The sequence below is a fragment of the Taeniopygia guttata genome, chromosome 4, assembly GCF_048771995.1.
Source record: "Taeniopygia guttata chromosome 4, bTaeGut7.mat, whole genome shotgun sequence".
Classification (NCBI taxonomy): Eukaryota; Metazoa; Chordata; class Aves; order Passeriformes; family Estrildidae; genus Taeniopygia; species Taeniopygia guttata.
The window spans coordinates 42,908,855-42,930,154 of record NC_133028.1 but is presented as its reverse complement, the minus strand read 5'-3'; the positions used below and the strand labels follow the sequence as shown (position 1 = coordinate 42,930,154).

Below are 21,300 nucleotides of genomic sequence, written 5' to 3'. Positions count from 1 at the left end.
TGTCTCAAACACTGAGAAAGGCAAACACAGAGCCATTCAGGAGCCCCACCTTATTTTTAGCTTAAGTGCTGCCCATAGGGCACTACAGAGACATTTTTTTTTCTTCTCTCTGCTTTCAATCCCTCAAATAAATCCCCTTTATTGGATTATGGATTAATGCAGCAACTATAGCAGTAAGCTGTTTCCATGAGAATTAGAAAACATAAGTTGTAAACCATTAAGCAGAGTAACATCTCACTTGCTACTTGTGAGTCTGTAGTGGATTGTACATTCATTACATGAGAACAATATTTATGTTTTATTAAGTATATTTTGAACAAGATCAATAGCACAGAAATTTAGCACCTGCTAAAACAGTTCCACAAACACTTTATTAATGTAACTACTTATTTCCTTAAGGCATCTAATGACCAGTAAATCTACTAGCAATTCATTTTAAGTCATTGCTCCCATTAAACAATTATTAGTTATATGTATGTTGAAGAACATATTAATTTAAGATTATTACGTAAATTACAGGCTGTCCTTTCAATGCAGAATGGTGAACTACTGATGCTGCTTCTTTTTCACAAAGGAACAAAACTGTACTATTATAATGGCATCACAAACTGTGATCCCCTGAAACAAACACTCAGAACAGCTTTTACTCAAAGACCTCAAAACATTTGACAGATGTGTACTCTCCTTTTATAGAGTATGATGCATAAAATCAAATAATATGCTCCTGAATAAGAGAATTTCAGACAAAGTCAGTGGCAGAAGCTAGGAATAGAAACCTCAGTCCTTCCAACTATCACACCACTGCATTTCCACCTCCAAAAGACTGATGAAAAAGGCAGCAACATGAGTTAAAAATAACTTCTGATAAGCAAGGCAAAAGCCCTTGAAAACTAAATGAACCAGAGTCTCACTCAAGGCGGAACTAGAACCTAAACTGAGGAAATTGAACATTGTATGGCCAGGTTAATGTTTTGCTCTGATTAAGTGAAATTGAGTTTGCTAAGACAAAAATTTTGGTACAGTAAAGTGTTAAAAGCTCTCACATATAAAGCTTGCTCTACTACTCAAACTAATATAGGTGAACAGACTAGGCACAGAAAACCTTCAGATTTGGAAAGGACAGAGAACAGCCTTTAGAACAACCTCAAGTTGAGAATATGAGTTCTGATTTCATCTGGGCTATGTTAATTAATATGAGGAAGCTGAAAACTTGTGAAATGGAGATTTTTCTAGGAAAATGGCAAAAGTTAAAAAGCATTTGTCATTTACGAAGGGCAGAATAGACAATTATTATTTACATGCGATATACTGAAGATTTAAAGGAGTGGGAAAATTAATGCAAATTCACAAAACACATTTCCTGAGACCAGGACAGTCTTGCTTGCCTGAAAGACTAGAGTGATTATGTCTTTTCTCATTTCTACATGTGTGTTCACTTAAGTGCTTCTCAGTTCTTCGCTTTCCCTCCTTTTACTCCCATAACAACATCTGGCGGCCTATATTGAATATATTTCATTCTGGTATGTGAATGTGTAAGATCCACAAATTTTGATGATTTTAGTTGGGGGGAGAACAAATATTTACCATGGGAAGATGAAGATTCATAGGCAAGGTTTGCATTTGTTGCTTTGCAAGGCCTGGTACTATTTGATGCAAATTCACCTAAAAAAGTTTGGCTCTGATCATGGTAGGGGATTATTAGGGAAAAGTGTTGAAATTTCTTCCACATACCATTTCCGACTATAGCTGTAATGTTCAATCATTTTCAGATTCCAAGCCACAATGCTAAGCCACTATACGGATTTTTCTTGTTGTATTACAGCAAATTCATGCTGGATAGTCAAAAAATTTACTATTTCTCTTGAGCAATAGTGTTCTGAGGTATATGCTTTGAAAGATGAGTATCAAATGCACTCTTCTTCCTGCAGATGAAGTGGTATATAAGGGCTATACAGTACACATTTAATTGTATGTCACAGATGGCTGCTGGTTTTAAAACAAACAGATGTTTGTCGTATCTTCTTTCTTCAATACATGCCGTTTGTGGGCTGCCAGTCCATATTGAGATGGATGTTTAGGAAGCTGATTTTGATGAAGAAATTGTATAATGAAAAGCTAACTGCAGCACCATGCTAGACAGCTAAAACTCTTCAATTTGTTTTATTGCTTTACCTTTACTTAAGCTATCTTTCCAAGGAAAACTACACCAGAATTGCCAGTTTTCTGTTACACATACAGCTGGCATCAATTGCTATCACATACTCCAGTTACAGATGGATGTGCAGTCATAACATCAACACAGCTTCCAAACCAGTTCCCCAACAGTGGGCTGTTAAAACACAAGTTTCCACAGAGTAGTACCAAGGGTTAAAAACATTATTTGAAGCTCCACAGCCTCTTTAATTCCATCATTTCTAAGGATACTTTGGACATACAGAATTTACAAATATGAATTGTGTTTAGTCAACTGCTGCCACACTGACTATTCATGGTACTTTTATAGTAACTGCTGTACTGCCAAAATCCTTGTATACCTTAACAGATTCTAAGCAATACTGAGAACATAAGTCACCTGTAAAATTTGCACATTGGGAAACTGACATACAGACCCATCGGCAAGTACAGAATTGCTCAGGAACACATTTGAGCAGCTGTCAGAAGGGGGTGCTAACATGACCTCTGGAAGGGGCAGCTCCTTTAAAAATCAGGCTGACTCAACTGATTTTTATGCTGACAAAAGAAAACCACGTATTTTGAAGAGGTACAAAACTACTTTGACAACATTAAAATGTAAAACAAGGGTGGGAGGACAAAACTGAACAAGAAAAGGAGTAGAGGAAAAATACTGCAGCCAAAAGGAGATAGGGAGATAGCACCCTAGACTGCTAGACTGCTAGAGAGCAAAACAAATCTTGGGCACATGCTGAAAGACCAGAGAGAAGGAGGAAAAGCAGTAACCAGAAGAGACAGGCAAGAGGAAACTGCATACAGTGCTAATCACACATCCTACCCAGCTCCTCATAGAAAGGGGAAATGAAAAAATGTGCTGTTTTCCCTGCTCTAAGTTTCCTCCATGTGAATTTTACATTAATGACATTTTGATGCTATAGGATTCAGAAGAATACTAAAGACAGTCCAAAGGTGCTTCCTGTAAATAGCACTGTTGAGCTGTAACTGTTAACCAGAACAGGATGGCAACCCAGGTCCCCTCTGACCAGGATCAGCAAGGCAGAGTCCGAACAGATAGTCAATGTGGCTGCTTATCCTCAACATCTTATGCAAGCTCACCGAATCTCATTCCTAATCTGAGAAACAAGTTTATAGCAACAACCATCTCAAAAATGAAATCTAGACAATTTTATGCATGGCCAGTTTCACTGCTTGTCATAGTTCTCCCCAAATTGTTGCAGGGAATACATGTTTTTCCTGAGGAATTAGGAGCATATTAGGGTACAAAACTGCTCCATGAGAAAAAAAGCAATTCAAATACTTTATCTGTATTACAAGTAGAGTTACCACTATAAACTAGACTCACCAACCATAACCACCAAGCATAAACACAATACCTACAACAAAAATCAAGAGTGTAACTAAAGTGCAAAGTATATTCCAGCAGCTGCTCCCACTTAAATGACAAGTACAAATCTGCAAAGTAGAAACCAGCCAGCTACAGAACACTCATGCTGCACTGTACTGCCCCATCCCTAATAAAAAAGTATTTACAGAGAATGATAAATTGGTTTCATATAGTGCTTTCGTTAGAGAGAAAGTCCTTAATCCTTTTAATAATGATTATAACTTCATGTGTTATATAACGTAAATATATTTGGCAAATCTGAATGCTCCACTTCTACTGCAACACTATTATTCTAATTACAGGAGGATGCTCATCTTTAACAAGCAATATGCTAAATTTTTAAAGCAAGCTGATAACTACAAAAATTACTGCAATGTCATCCCACCTGAAAGGAACCTTTCATTACACAGACATCAACTTTAAGAGCTGCTTATTATCATTAACAAAAGTCTACAGCATCTAACAAATTTCTTCTGTGTCTTAAGCATACAGCCAGAAGAAAAAAAAAAAGGGCTATTTGCTCATTTAAATAAATTCTTAGAAGTAATTCAAGAAATAAAATAAGGTCACTTAATTCAGCCACAGGCTATGGTTAAGTCATGTGTGCTAATCATTTAATAAAACAATAAACAAATCAAACAATCAATAGTAAAAACAGAATTTTTTTGAAGACTAAATACATTTTTCATTCAGAAGTAAATGAGTACCTGCTTAATATGTTTCCTTACAGTTAGGACATAAATATCTTCTTTCTTTACACACAGGTTCCATGAAAAACAGCCTTCAGAAAGTCAGTCCTGCCTTTTCTTGTTTCAGGTGGTTCACTACACTGAGCCACCTAGTAAGAAAAGCAACAGAGGTACATGGTATCTTGATTTTTAAGTTGCTGAACTCAAGACACAGGACTGCATTGCTCTTTTCCCTGCACACTTTCCTTCTTCACAAAAAACTTTTTATTGTGCTTTAACAGAAGGTCAATGGCTATCACTTCTCTACTCCAGCACAATGGTGAATTGAAACAAGAACCCATAGCTGTTTAGACCGACAAAGCAACCAGTATGTCTAAGCCAATAAAGCGATTTGTTCATTAAAGCTACTAATAAAGCAACCTTTTGTTAGTCTATGAAACATCAGAAACCTCATAGAATGCATTTAACTATGCTTTCTTAAAAATCACCAACTCAGAAGTTCTAAAATCTGTTAACTTCTCCACTTCCTTAAACTGATAGTAAAATACCTTTGTGTTGACTTTCCAAAACACAGCAAATGCGACACAAACTTTCCTGCCTGTTCATCATCAGAAACGTTTAGGGGTTTTGGTGAAGAGATCCCCCCTGACAAGAGCTCAAATCCAACATATTAATGCATTATGTAAACCTTCCTATGCAACACTGACAACCTGCACTAGTGACCACCACAATTATGCACAACAAGAACAAAATCATTCAATGGGCACACTCAGTTTGGACCCAAAGATTAATTTGGATTTGACAAACAAAAATGAGAAGAGCTGTAGTGAGCAAAGATCAAAAATACTGTTAGCACTCATGTCCATTGCCTTCAATTAAACTGAAACAAAGTCTGAACCTAAGTCCCCAACACTTAGTGTTGCTGTCTGGAGAGGGATTGTAACTGTTCTCAAAAACCAGCACTAACAGGACAATGGCCACAAACTTCCTCCAAACAACATCAGTATTTTTGCCTTCACTTTAGCTGCACTATACCAGCAGTCCTGGGAAGCATTAAAACGAAGTCTCCTCCCTTACTCACAATTTCTAGACCTTCTTTGTTAACAGGTAGCTCCATTATAATGTGATTAGAGACTGGGCCACCAAAAAGGAAGGGGAAAAAAGCCATTTTCCATCTAATTACCATAAGCTAGACAAAAAAGGCCAGGCAGGTATTTCCTCTAAACTTTTATGTTTAGAACCTACAAAAGACAATTTCACTAGCATCAATATACAAGTATCAAAGCTGCATAACGTGTTAACACAGAAAATAAAGCAAAATAGTATGCAAGGGGGAAAAGTATATGTTCTCTTTCTCCTATTTAACAGCGAAATACCCCTTTTCTAGAAGCAATATGAAGTCATTATTTTACTGCTGTTTCTCATCTTCTCATCAAGCACACTGCAACTACTGCATTTTTTTATATGCACAACAACCCAAGCAAAAAAAGCAAGTTTCATCCTTATTACTGCAAGTTCTCCAGAACAAGATTCCCATTTGTTACACTGGATATAGCATTTGAATTCTCAGTGGAAGTTCTTGTAACAGAATGACAGTAAAATATTTGTCCCTACTCAGAGATATGTACAATCAGCCAAAGTTCTAGCCTTTGCTATTCAGAAAAAAAGTAATCTTTATTTATAAAATAAACAAGTCTGCTATCTAGGACAGAGATACCATCCCTCCCTCTACACTGTGACTCTCACTATCAAGCCGTGAGATTATATATCCTCCTTCTGGAATTAAGTGCTTATTCTAACAATAACACTTCAATAGCATGTGAAACTTTTCAATTAAACAGTTGTCAAGCAGCCTGATAAGGCACAGAAAAACAGCAGATAGCTGAAACAAGTCATGCAACAAGTTTTGCAGACTTCATAGTTCCTGCCAAACAAATAGTTAATCAATGAGTAGTCAAGAGGCAAACAAATGACCATTAAAATTCACAGCAAAAAGATAGATAATTTTATTTAATCATAAATTTTCGACCATTTTCTAAGGTTTCCACCTAAAGCTTTTTTGGACTTTGAAGCCTTTTGCCTACTATTGCACCACTGACATGCGCTAGCACAGAAAACAGCAGGACAATAACTATTGCAAAGACACTGATTCTAAAGAGTTACACAATGCTTTTCTCACATTCTCTTTGAGAGAGGATACATATGACTTTCAAATAGCAATTAGAAGTAACTTGGACATAATATTTTCCTATTTAAGTCCTGAAGTCACACTTTACTAACTCTCCCTGCCTGTACTTGATCAGGTCTTCCAAAAATTCTACAGTCTAATATTAATTTAGGCTGAGAAGATTCATACAAGAATCAATCAAGAACACAATACACTGCCTGATATTTGTGATCAACTGCACTTTTCAGTTTGCTTAACTTCCAAAATTAATCCTCTCCTTCAGTTCTGGTCTACTCCTCTCACAGTACAAAGGCAGTGGAATTTGTTCCTAAATGACTTAAGCATACTTGAAAAGTCCCTCTCTTCAGAGATTAACTTCTTGCTCTTAGAAGTAAATAAACAGAAGCTTAGACTAATGATTTTTTATCAATGGAAAACTGAGAATTAGCTCTTTTCTGAAATAACAAAAGTACATGACTAAGAAGTTTGACAAATTTACATTTGTAGCTACTGATGCAGTAAATATTATGCAAGTGCATAGCTTTCTACAGGTATTCTTTTGGCCAAATCTAAGTGCATACTCCAGTGACTGCAGGATCAGACCTAGATTTCATTTATCTTATATTCACCTGTACTCCAGAAGAGCTAATATGATAGTCTATCACTAGTGGCAACAGAAAATTAACCACTGAGTTAAAATGCTTCACAAGTATCTTTAGATTTTTCCTCTGTACTAACAATCAATTTAACATTAAAATTTTTTAAAACTTCAAAAAAATTAAAAAGTCTACGGTGATTATATAAATTGCTTAAATAATAACTAGTTTTTTTAACAAACACTCTAAGTTACATGCCTTTAACACCTTAACACCTCAAGATGTAGCTTGCAGAACCCTTCTATATATTTCTATAAATAATACATTCTTTATATGTATACATTTATAGGAGTGTTTAAGAAATAGACTCTATAATCTATTCTTATAGATTCTTATTCCTAAACACAATCTATTTGTATAGATCTACAAATCACCCAGTCAAATAAAGGCTTTAGAGGCATACAGAAAACCAAAAAGGATTAAATCTACTTTTCTTCACAAAAGTACTCACATGGAATAATAAAATTGAAGTTCACAATGCGCTCTTAACACCACAGACCAAACAGAAAACTTCAATTACAAGAGCTGAATTTTTGTTTGCTCTGCCTGGTTGCAACAGTTGTAATGCTAACATGGGAAACTTGCTCTCTGTCATTTCAGATAGATCCTAGTGTTTCTTTATTTTTTCTATGATCCATAACATCAATGGAGTGAAACTTCAGAGTTGCTAAGCTGATGTTCTAACCACATTAAAAGATGACCACGAGAATTGCTATTTCCTGGAGACACAAATGAGAATTCCTCATCCTTACTTGAGTACCCATGATTTTTACAGGGTCAAGCAATTCTTTAGCAATCATGCCCCCAGTACAGCCTAAACTTCACATGCAGTTGCCATTTGTATGGTTGACTCTAATTATGAAACACCAGTAAGCACAGGTACCCAAACAGCACCTCCACATTTCTACAAGGAAAGTCACACACAAAAAATCTACAAGGAGCATCTGTCATCTTACAGAGGTGAACTCTTACAGCAAAAAGTGCTTAAATATAGAACTGGGACCTAAAAAAAATGGTCTCTTTAGGAACAGAGATCCCCATGTCAAGAGACTATGCCAAAGGCAAGTGACATGAAAGGCAGAGAATAGTAGTTGTTCATTGCTCCCTGCAACACAAACACAAGGCAACACCTAAGGAAGCCAGGAGAACTCTTCAGGCAATAGCCAGCAGAACTGTGGGATTCCTTGCGAAAGGATGAAATGGAGCTGAAAAATTTACAAGGGTTCAAGAAGAAATTGTACAAGTTCTCAGAAGAGAAATAATTCAGGAATTTCTGAATAAACAGAAACAACTTCTGGCTCAGAGATGCCATAACTGAAAGTAGCTGGAGAACAAGCATGAAATGAAAAGCATCTAAAATTGATCTTGTTCTCAATGTTCCACATGAATCCACTTACACTTTTTTTTTTTAGATGGGTCATGCAAAGAATTAGGGAATATCTGGGTTCCTGGACAAGGTTTTCTCTTTTATGGCTATCAGATACAGAATACTAGGCTAGAAAGAACACATGTCAGTGTGAAACAGCGGGTCGATTTTTCTAGAATACATTTAAAGCTATTTATTAAACACAATTTAAAACAGAACATTTCAATAAAAATACATAAGTATTTTAAATTTTGGACACCCCTCCAAAAACTGCCATTTTGACAAAAGATACTGCACTCAAATGTTTTAATGAGCCTGACCTTTCATACAAAATATTAGTTACAAAATTATATTTCTGCTGGAATAACATTACTGATTATTCTCCACTGAAACATCTACAACAGTTTCATGGCTTTGCCTTCTAGACACTGTATCTGTGCAAGCACTTACTGGGCAACAGAATGGTTCTACTACTGAACAGTTCCAGCTGCTATTTTTCTCCAGAGAAAAGCTAAATGATTCACTTTGGGTTTATTTGCAGGTTGTTTTCCCTCCTGAAAACAAACAAACAGAAAAATGGAAGAATATGTCACAGGCATCAGGCTTCCTAATTCACTAATTAGGAAGACCTCTACAGCCTGTTTTTTCCCTTTCCACTGCACATCTCAATGTTTCTGCCATCCAAATCCCAGATCTCCTAGACAATGCACTCAAAGTGTAAGACTACTTAAGCACACAAGCTTCTCAGCTGCCACCACTCCACTACACAATTTGGGGGAGTAGGACAGAGCTAATAAACACACCTTGGAGAAAATATGGTACTTTTGCATTTTTTCATTTTATTAACAGAAATCAGAACTGAGTGATTCTACAGGAACAAGACAAAAAATATTTATAAATAATAAAAAATTACATTCACCTCCTACTAAAAATACTTGGCATTAGAATGTGAGAAAACACAGTACTTACCTACATTTGAAAGAGCTAGTAAATATGATTTAATGTGTTACAAACAAATAAGCCATTCATGCATAGCAAGCTAGCTGAAACAATTGTCTGGAGAAAACGATTGTAAAACATATGCAGGTTAATATCAGAGAATTTACACAGCGTGGTTTCTGGAAAGGAAACCATGCTTTTTTAGACTAGTAGAATTTTATAATAACAACAGTGAACTAGGGAGAAATTGCTGAAAGACTTTTGAAAAACCTCCCTCAAAGTCTCAAGAGGCCATTAAGTAAAATTAATATTGGTGTTAAGGGAAAACATTAGTGTTTAGATGCCAGCAGTAAAGCATCAAAAGAAAAAGCAGTAAGTGGTCTGTTAATTTGCAGAAAAGGGTTAACAGCAGAAGGCCACAGTTCTGCACTAGAACTGCAACACATATTCCCTAATGGTCCAGAAAGCAAAAGGCAGCAGCAAAACTCATTCACAGAAAAGCTATTAAGGTTAAGGGAAGAAACCTTAAGCATTTCATGTAGTCTAACCAAGCTAAATGAAATGGAAAATACATGATAGACAAATAAAACAATCAACAAGGTATTGGGTGTCCAGGTGAATATTTTACTCACCAACTTCCTGGACAACAAATTCAGAAAGAAACATACTGACCCTTGGTAGTCCATAGAAGAGTAATACTCAGTAAAAGGAAAACTTAGGATGTGCATTAAATATTTTGGAGAATATTATAATTGGTATATTACAAACTCCATACAGCATTTTAAATAGGCACTTTGTAAATCTACAGCACTCCTAGGCAGGCATAAAAATGGTTTGAAATGCAGTTAAACTAAAAGTTAAAAAAGGTGATATTTAGTAACAGGCATCTTAAAGGGAAAGCCAAAACCATCAAAAAGTTTAGGTATGTTGATTGTAACTGAGAAGAATATAACGGAAAAGGTATAGAAAAAAAGCCACTAAGAACCTTGAGCTTAACTGGATTTTTATAACAAAAAGAATACATTCCACTAAACTTAGTTAAAGCATCACAAATAACATAAAGAAGAACAGAACTACTTGAAGCTTTATACATTAAGCTTTCCAGTGCCACAAGACATCTTTGTGAAAAGTGATTCTGAAAACAAAGATACACACACCTCATAATGAAGTCCCACTGCTTTTCTGGAGATGGCAACTGATAGGCAGAAAGAACAAATGTTAAACTCTGAGCTTCACAATCAGTATAATTCTTGAATGGAAATTTTTCCCCCTTTGGCAGCAGCCACCAAGCCCAGCTCTGCAACCATCACAGCACATGCTGCCTCTACCCCAGCTAGCAGGTAGGTTATGTGGGGAGTGGTGTAATAGTCAGGCTGCAGGATCTGACATGCTGTGATAAGGGAGGTCACAGGAGATAACAGGACAGTAATCAGGACTGTTACTGCAGTGATGGGACACAGCAGCAGGCAGAGGATATAAATCCACAGGAAACTAGGTTTTGCTAGCTCCGCTACTCACAGAACAATTTGTTTCCCTTGTGTTTTACAGATTTGAATACTAATATTTCTGTACATTGCAGCTTAATTACTGTGTTAAATGTAGCTCTACTGAATAAAAGGATTCGTTTGTCCAGACTGGCGTGCTTATGACTGTGATATGAAGAGAACTCAAGGAAAAAACCTTTGAAGATCATGCACATGCTCTACCTTAAAGGCTGAAGTGGCAGTAGTGCTGAAGGTGGTTTATATCATGCATATAGTTTACAGCATGATACATATGACAATACTTTTGCAGTTTAGTATAAGGATTGTAAACACTTTCAGATTACTTAAATTTCTCTTGCTGTTAAAAGGGCCAATACCACTCTCTCCTTACTGAAAAGGCTAAGAAGTCAGGCAAGAGTAGCACTCATGCTGGATCACAAACAGCTGGATTTCAGAAGCAGACAGCACAACCACAAAAGTGAAGAAGGAATAGGGGGAACAAGATCAGCCCGTTCAGTTATAGCACACGCTCCACACCGGTTTCAGCAGATCATCAAACCACAACCATGAGTTTTCAGGGCACAGTTAAGCTGATCTAATGGCCAGCCAGTGCCTAAAGGATTCACTGCCAGCTGTGCATCCCCTGTGCCAGCTCTAACGCACATTTTGTGTCACACTGAGACAACTCAATTTGCTTTTTAGTTCCCTTCTCGCTTAAATTCAGAGAACTTAAATTATAGAAAATCAATAGCAAAATATTAATTTGAATAATCTTAACAAAAAATTAGATTAAACCAATAGGTAGTGCAGGAAGAGATATGGAGAAGCTGTTGGGAGCCATTCCTTACAGTAGCAACTAAGCAGGTCAAATACAATATGAAATTACAACCCCATAAAGGACAAGTGAATATAACATTTCAACCTTTGTGATATTTGAAATTATTTTATCAAGGAAGGGTAAAATGTTTAATGATGAGTTTCTCCTTTTTAATCTTCGCTAGGTCGTGCCTAACCTACGCAATCAATTTTGTTCCCACTGCTCTGCAGTGTAAACAAACAATAGGAATGAGAAGGACCAAAACGTTAACATTTCTTTTGTGCCACTAAACAAGCTTTTGTTTTGCCAGTCGTTCCCAGCACCCCTTTGAAAGGTTCCCACAGCCCATGTAAACAACTGCAAGCTGAGCAGGATGACTGTACATACCTCCTAAATAGGCAGGCAGCAACCCCAGCATGCAGCTCCCCTCACTAGACAGCCACACACCCACCCCATGACAGGGGACACCACCCACCTCTAGTCTTCAAACACAACTCCTGCCTGTGCTCCTGAGTCACACCAAGTGTTATCTACTGCTCCCACCAGGCCAAATGTCAGTAATGGCAGAGCTGAATTTTGACCCTCAATTATTCCACTATCAGCCCACTACTTTTTTGTAGCACATCAGGAATTATTTGATTTCAAAACAGTCAAACCTAACAGTGTTCAAAGCACAAATAACAACAGATTCACCATGGCAATAAGCTATAAACTGGTAATACAATACACAACCTGAAATCATAGAATCAGAGAATGGTTTGGGTTGGAAGGGATCCTAAAGGTCACATAATTCCAACCTTTCTGCCATGAGCAGGGACACCTTCCCCTACACCAGGTTTTTCAAAGCCCCATTCAGCCTGACCTTGAAGATGAGATGAAAATACAGGATGTCCTGAAAACAAACTAAATGTAACTGCATGTCAAAGTTGCTTTGCTACAGCAAACCATGTCTAAGAGCTGCCCTAGCTGTAGTGCACTCAGCTATGCAAAACTTTCAAATTTAGGTTAAACATCTGGACAACCTAAGGAAGCAGCAATTATGGAGATAATCAGGATTATTAACAGAAGCACTTCTGTATTATAATATTGCAAAATGTAAAGTTCAGCCACCTGTGGTATTAGAGCCCACCTAAGATACTATTAGTAGGACCTCTTTCACACATATAATCACTCCTCTGAAGACACATAATGTCAAAACATAGTTAGTATTACTACCATATTATTCAGGGGCCACCAAAGCCTGCATGCTACTCTTGACATGTTTCATGAGCACCAAGTGGCTGTTCAGCTGTGTATCACACAGTTGGTAGAGTGGAGCAAGTGCAGGGCAGAACAAAGTCCAGCAAGCTGGGAGTCAAGCAGTGTCCAAGTCTAGCTCTTACCCAGACTGCCAACAGCACAGTCAGAATCCACCTGCTGCCAGAGATAACACAACTAACACACCATGAAAGCAGAGGGATATAACTGCCCCCTTCCAGCAGAGGTTTGTCATAAGGGTCATGTCTGCCCCATCTTGGGTTTTATATGGGCCAGGAGGGGGAAGAATAGCAGGTCTGATCATTGTCTCCCTCCCCATCAACTCTTGCAGCAAATAGCAAGTTAAGAGAAAAGCAATCCCCAAACACAGTGCCCCAAATGAATTATTTCAAACCCATTCTTGCTGAAAGATCAAATAGGAACTGCTATTTATGTATGTGGAGAAAGAAACAGTTTCTGAAGTTCCCTGGGGAAAAAAAAAAAAAAAAAGAAAAAATAATTAAAATAATAAAACCACTGGAAACCACAGCAACTCTGCCTTAGCATGCTTCAAAGGATGCTGAAGATTAGCCCTCAAGATCCATAAAAACTGTCACTATTGTACTCTGTAGTAAAGAAAAAAAGAGTTACCTGTCATGCAGTGATCCACCCACTCAGAGAAATGCCACAGATCTGCAGACAAACTCATCAGCTCTGGCAACAGCAGATGAAACTGCCACAGCAGAACTCAGAAACAAACATTTAAAATAACTTAGACAAGGGTATCCCCAGGATCACAGTTTCAGGGTCCTTTTCTGTTGTGCCAGATCATCTCTCACTTTGAGTATCATTGCATGAATTAGAACAAAATGACAAGCTACAAACAGCAAGAGAAGTAGACATTCCTGGCAAACTGCAGGTTTACTGGCCCAAGCTCAGGGCCACAAGTAATACAGCTTAGCAAAAGATATAGACAGTGGTGAAGCAAAGGTGAAGACATCCTGTTTTCAACAGAGATTCAGCACTATGCCAAGCTGTGTGGGGTCACACTTGCCACAAGAGATGAGTAATATGTCCTCACAGAGGTCTGAATCCATGGCTGTAGTTTTGGTTATTATTCAATGATGTTATGGCCTTGAACACTAAAGAAAATACTCTCTAGTATATTCTAAAGCCTTATTAGGCAATGAAGAAGTCAACAAAAGCAATGTACCCACTACTGTCAGGTCTAGCACAGAAATGCTAGATTTTGCAACTACTGCAATAGCTAGTGAGCAACTTCTCAAGCATGAAGTATGCTACAATGCTGAAAAGGCTTACACTTGCCAGGGAACACACTGAGCAGCTTACCCTCCTAAAAAGGGAACTTGAGGAAAAGCTTGAAACCTTTTCTTCCCCATTGGCTTATGATGCTTTGGGCTTGTTAGTCATCTAGTAAGACAAGTAGCTTGTCCTGAAGTAGCCTGTTCAGTTCTGAATTCCCTGTGACTACTGTCATTCCTGCAGATATACAGGGACATTTATATTTATGTGTCCTATAAAACACATCACATATTTTACATAAAGACAGTAATAACCTTTCACATGAAATTTTGCAATACAGCAAACTAACTCCCTATAAGCATAGGCATGTCCTGCATACTGCAGCAGATCTAAATGTAAAGTTTCACTTTTAAGAAAACATAGTAGACTTTATCCTGAAAAGCATATGCTCCAAAGTATCCACCAGCGTCTGTGAGAACACAGCTAATGTGTGCAGTAAGGATATTATGATGGTCAAAGAGGGCAGAGTTTAAGTAGATACTGTCAACAACACACACCCAGGGTTTGCAGCTCCTGTCCTTCTGAAATTCACAGAAGTTGCCACAACCTACACAAACACAAAGCCACAGCTGAGTAACTCTGACTCTGCATGACCAAATTAAGGAATCCTTCAATCTATCAAAAGGACCCACCAAAACTTCATGTGCAATCGAGTCTCCACCACCACCCTCAAGTTCTTTGATAAACCCACCAAGGAAACACACAGGGGTAGTCTCTAGAAACCTGTATCATATAAAGGTCACCTCCCACATTCCAAGCCATCCAGAGCAACATTTCTTAAGGATGAAGCGCTGAAGAGGGAGAACAAGCTCTGACACTGGACCAGGAAATTGATCCAACAGGGAAAGGGTACACTGGAACAAGTACAATGATTATCTCAGAATCAGTTCAGATATTTTATTTTCAAAGAGAGCCCCATGTGTAAAGAGGGAGAACTGTCAGGGGAAAGATTTAATTTATTATTACAACCTAGGATACTAGAGTGGCGAGATTTATTGATTGAGGTTTGTAAGGAGTTTAAGGGGAAATTATTGCAACTCTATTGCAACCCTCCTCTAACCTCCCACTGGCCACAGCTCCAGCTCAAGGCCAGGTCTCACCACAGCACATGTATGCCTCTCTGCTCCACCCAGGGCAGCCCTCCTACCTCGGTAAGGAGGCAGAGCTTGGGCTTAGAAAGTGTTCAGCAGTATGCCCTTCCTTCTTGAGTGCGCTTCATCTCAGCCTGTCCATGCTGAAGAGCTCATAGACTGCCCAGTGCTGCTTCTCCAGAGAAGTATCAGACAGGTCACGCCATCCGCACCACTGAAAGGTTTTCAAGCAAAAAAGCATTTCACAACAACCACATTTTGGACATCTCTGAATAGCCAGCCTTTGAACATGAAGCATTACTTCACTACCTCAGAGCCGGCCCTCTGCTGTAAGGAGCCATCCAGTCTCAAGTCACAAGACAAACTAGACTCACCTACATTAGCTCAGCAGGCACTACCTGCAAGAGGTTTCTCCAAAACTGGAGTTTGGAGACCAGGCAATTTCAAGAAACCCATTCCTTTCCCTCCACATCCCAATGACCCCTGCCCACAAAACATCTAAGGTACATCAATATGTTAATCAGTTTCATAACATATTTGGATTACAAAAATCTAAGCATCACTTGACCTTTTATAAGCGTATTAAAGGAAAACTGGTTTCCTTTTTTCTTTTTTTCAGTATAAGCTAAGGTAAATAGGTAAACAGAATTGCAAAATGTATCATACTGGTATAGCTCTAAATTACAGCCAAAACTGAAAATAGCACATACTTTTTTGTTTGGTTGGGGTTTTTTCTTTGTTTCTTTTATATCTTAATTAAAACATGCCACACTTCTCTTTATGGCCATATTTGTCAGAAAACCAGACAAATTCTACTAGTTCCTAGTGCAATAGTCACCATCAATCATGTTGAAGGGACTTGGATCAGGGAAAAAAAGAACTGTTTGAGAGCAAATCTTCTTGTTCCAGCTACCTGTAAGCGCACAGCTGCTGAAACCATCACACCAGAAGTGTGCCACCAAAACAGCACACACCAACACTTCGTCCTCCACAAAATAAAGCCAACATAAGCTCAAGACTCAGGCAAAGCTTACCTAAAACAAGCTAGTTTTGGACAATATTTCACACACCTCCTCTTACCAACCAGCTATGGGTGCTGTATCCTCTAGCTGATGGTAACATCTTCAATAGCCCCAGCAAATGAAAAGATGTCTGCTGGTAGGTTAGGCATGACAAAGAAAAAAATGCATAGTTTCACCCCTGTAAAAAAGACTGCAATTGTTTCAGAGAACACTGAGAAAACAAAATAGAGTTCCTGAATTACACAGATCTGTCTATTTAACAAAAAAACGAGCAGTCTTGACAAGATGAAAACATATTTTTTGCCATAGTGAGCATGAGCAAAACTGAATGCAGTAGTTCCTGACATCCCTTACTTTTGAAGTACTTGACATTACAGACATAAATCATGTCCACATTACTGACAAAAAAACCTAGCAAGGATCTATTAGTAAATACATGACTGCAGTGTATGCACTGATACAGGACAAACACTGGAGTAGCTAACCAGAACCACTGCTGCAAAGACCCAGGTAGGATTCACAGCACTGCAACAGTTTAATTACTCCCATTCCCTCTTCCTGCCCAATAAATGTCCCCACACAAGTGAGCCACAATGCCTCTCACATTCATTACAGCCAAAAAACACCTTGCATATGCAAAACTCTCAAAGAAAAGCAAATGTGTAGTTTAATGCTTAAGTAAGAGCCTAATCAAGCTGTTATATTTATTGATTGATTTTGGCTGAAAAGAGAAGGTAGCCAAAAATTGATTACTTTATTATTTCACCAATAATCTTTACAAAGTGAAAGATGGAGAACCACCTTTCATTTTCTACTAAGTACAAAACTGTGACAGGTGAGGAATGGACAGGGATTTAGTATTCTTCCTCTTGCTTAACACAGGAATAAGAAGGAACCCAATACATCTGACAACACGTTTATTCACAACCAGTCACTTCACAACAAGGACTTGTCCGTACCTCCCTCAAAGCCACCAAACATGTTCACCCAAGAGAAAGCCACTAAGGGCTGCCAAACACACAGAAGTGACACAGCCCGAAAGAACACCCTAATAGCAGCCAGAAGAGTGTTCTGAGATGGGCACCTGTTAGCATCTAGTGCTGCCTACAGTCATTTGCAGGCATCCTCTGGGCTAAACTGTCCTTGCTTGATTTAGCCAGAAGAGCCTGTGTAATAATCAGTGGCTGTGCCACCACAAAGCAAGATCAAAAAGTTTGTTGGCAGTAAGTCAGTTTCCATGCTTACATGGGTCTAGGTCTTCATCAGACAAATCTAAAAATCTTTGTAGTCTTTGCTATCACAAGAAACTATCTTAATATCCATAGCAGTGATCGCAGTAAATAGATTTTGTCTATCCAGTGAATACTTAGAGCATTTCAGTACTGAATCATCCATCAGTTTCCACAAATTGACTAAAGCACAATATTTTGTCGTGGAAGAGCATTTTCATGAGCAATTGACGCAAAGTTTATCATGTCTTTCTAGAATTACCTGACACACACAGTCCACATATGACAAAGCTGAACCAGCTCTGCAGATAAGATCTTTATGCTACTTTTATTTCAAGTGTAATGTACATACCACCATTGCATGTCTCTTCACAAAAAGATTCAGAAGATTAAACATGTTCATTAAATACCATCCAAATTTTTAAAACTCTGTTTATTTTAAAGAGACAGAAGACTAGCATTCCTCTCTTTTAGTAACATTGCCTGGCCTAAATCATCACACACCATTCCTTTCTTTTACTGGTTCAGAGACAAAAAATTCCATTGAAGTAACAAACTAAACTTTTGCAAAGTACCGCGTGCATACATAAGGGGAAGTAAAGTTAATTTGTCAGCCTAAGTCTAAAGATAAAAAGTATTTCTTTCCCTAAACTAAAAAGTTATTTGTTGTAAAAGCTTTTCTAGAAGTTAACACAAATGCAAATCACATACTTTCTAATAAACATTTATGTTTCCAAACAGACGCTGTTGTATAGTAAGTTATTCAGCTTGAACAAAGGACCTACACTGATCAGATATAAGCTGCAGTAGGAGGAAAAATCTAAACCTTGACAAAAAAAAATTTAAAAACATGAAGTGATATATCTTTTTGAGATATTTATGAACCTGGAACACCAACAAGAATGCATAATTGCCATCAAGAGACAGAACCAGGCTGCCATTAAAAACTGGATGATGATTGAGAAAGGGCAGATTTAAGTTTGGGACTAGAAAGTGACTTAAAACAAGTGTAATCAACACATGGAAAAAAAAGACATGGTGTCATTTTGCTCCTGTAGCTATTAAATCCAGCACAGAACTTACCAACTTCTTAACACTGTGGCCTGAAAAGAATGCAACTTCCTTTCCTAACCACTGAGTTCTGCGATTGAGAAAAGCTAGGAATGAACCAAATGTAGAGTTCAACTTCTTTACACCCCTTTTCAAAATAGCAAAGCTTAAGATAGGGACATACTTCAAACGAAAGAAATTTATCTTCTTACCTTCAGCAAACTGTGTCTCAAAATGAAACTGTGAAAGATCAGGTGCCCTGCCTACCTTAAAATTCCTATCTATGTCTAGGTTTTCTCAGGTTTTCAGAGACTATCTCCTCAGCAGAATGTAGAAGTATACAGCTGGGAAACAGGCAGTAAGTGCTTTCAAAAGCGTTGCACAAACTGAAGCACAGAGCAAGCATCCATAGCTGGAATGCTGGAGTATGGCCTTCTGTTCACACCCATATATTTCAGCAACTGTGTACATTTCTCCTACGTTTTGTTTTCCTCTGCTTTCAATTGCATCTGGTAAAGAAAGCGCAGGAGAGCAGGCGCCTAGCAACTGGCCCACAGGATGTTCACAAGCTGTACACTCTTCTTTTAATGAAAAGCTCGACAAACCCTACAACCTTCTCCTTCAAAGGCTTTCTAGACTCCTTCCAGGAAGATGTGGAGAGGACTCATGCATGCAGACAACAGCTTCCACACAAGAGTTACAATTTCTGGATCTCTGTCTGAACATTGTCTCATCAAATACACGACATTCAACCTACTCTCTTCATTTTTTAGTACATCCTCCTCACATGTAAAAAATTGCTGTATAAATTTTAACACCCAAATAGTACAATTTAACACTAGCAGACACAATTGTTTTTTCCCTGACAAGCTACGGAGGTGTTGTTTGCTTCAGTTAAAAGAAAGTTAAGATACTCTATTAAAACACTTCAAGTTTTGATACAGTTTTTGCTCAGCGGGAAATTATGTACGGGGCGGAAATGCTAAAAATCAAAGCAAAACAGAACCCAAGCAAACAGTCCCATTCCCAAACGAGACCCTTTTTTAACCACTCCCGGAGTAAGGTCTGGAGTAAGAGCAAGAGCACTCTCGTGCCTCATGAAGCAGCAACTAGTCCGATAAACAGGAAGAGCCAACACTACTCCTGGCTTTTAAAACACATTCAAAATACTTCAAATGGAAAATAAGCAACTCTCCAATAATGTTTTTCCGCGAAAAGAAGAGCTACATTTTCCACCTAAGTGTTATGTAAATGAGCGGGCAGGAGGCAGCCGCGGGGTCTGTTAGGAACCTCTCAACCTACAGTGAAAAGAAGGAAAACGGGGGAGCGGGGTGGGGGACGTTTGAAACCCTCGGGGCTCACAGCACTGCGGCCGTGCGCTCCGCTCCCAACCTTGCACAACTTTCCGCCGCGGCAGTTCCGCTCGGCTCCCCGGGCGGGGACGGGACGGAGGGGTCCGAGCCCGCCGCCTTTGTTCGCGGGGGCGCCGCTCCCGGCACAAAGCGGGCGGCAGAACTTGCGGAGGAGACCTCGGCCCTCCCCGGGGGCCGTGGCGGAGCACTCCCCTCCCGCCCCGTCTCCGCGGCGGGCGGGAGCGGCGCGTGGACCGTGGGGCAGCAGACCGTGCGCGGCCGGCAACGTGAGCCGCATGGGAAACGGCGGCCGTCGGCGCCGCGCCCCCCGGCCCGGCCCCCGGCCCCCCGCCCGCTCGGCCGGCACCCCGGGGCACCCAGCCCCTTCCCAAGGCGGCTCCTCCCGCTCGCACTCACTTTTCGGGACGGGCTCCGCTGGGCTCTCCCTCCGCTCGCGGCGCGCGCGCCTTCCCGCCGGCGGGGCGATGCGGGAGACGAGGCGGAGCCCCTCTCCCCCGGCGGGAGGGGGTCCGCTGCCCCACCCGCCCCGGGGCTGCCGCCGGGGGCCGGGTGACTTCAAAGGGGCTGGCGGGTCCAGCCCCCCCCCGCCCGGGCGGGCTGCGGACTGGTGGCCCTCGAGGAAAGCCCCCGGCTGCGGCTGTCCCGGCGGCGGATCAGGTGCGCCGCCGCGTCCTCTCACATGGAGCCACCGCCTCGCCGCCCCTCGGCGCCCCCCGGGCCGGTCCCCGCACCGCCGCCGGCCGGGAGGCGAGTGGCTCGGGCCGCGGCCCCCGCCGCGCTCTCCCTCTCATGCACTGCGGGCGCCGCCGGGCCCCGGCTCCAGCGGCGGGGGGGCCGTCAGGGCCCCGGCTGGGCGACGCGGCGGGGCAGCCGGGCGGCGGGGCTCGGCGCCGCGACCGCTCCGCTCTGCGGCATGTGGGGGGAGCGGCGGCGCGGGGCGCTGGGCGGCGAGGCAGGGCCGGGCCGGGGACGCCGGGCGCGGTGGGGGGAGCGGCGGCAGCAGCGCCCCGGGATCCGCTCGCTTCCTGCGGCGCCGGGAGGGGGCGGGGAGGGCGGGCGGGAGAGGGAGCGAGCGCGGCGGTGGCGCGGGCGGATGACAGCGGTAACCCGGCAACGGGGCCCGCCCCGCCCCGCTGCTGGCGCGCAGCGATGATGCAGAGGGCGGGCGAGGCGGAGCCGCGCAGGTCCCGCCGCGGCCGCGCGGTTCAGCCCGGGACAAGGGGGTGGCCCCGTGGCCGCTCCGCCTTTTCCCGCCATGGGAACGGCCGGTGCCGGGGCGAT

The 21,300-nt window shown here is 40.8% G+C and overlaps 1 protein-coding gene across 1 annotated transcript in view; it reads right to left on the bottom strand.

Moving 5' to 3' along the window:
• Nucleotides 1–21,048, bottom strand: part of FBXW7 (F-box and WD repeat domain containing 7) — a 175,361-nt gene extending 154,313 nt beyond the window's left edge. The window contains exon 1 of the mRNA XM_030271517.4: nt 20,416–21,048. The gene's annotated coding sequence lies outside the window, so the exon portion shown is untranslated. The remainder of the gene's footprint in view (nt 1–20,415) is intronic.
• Between the last annotated feature and the right edge of the window lie 252 nt (nt 21,049–21,300).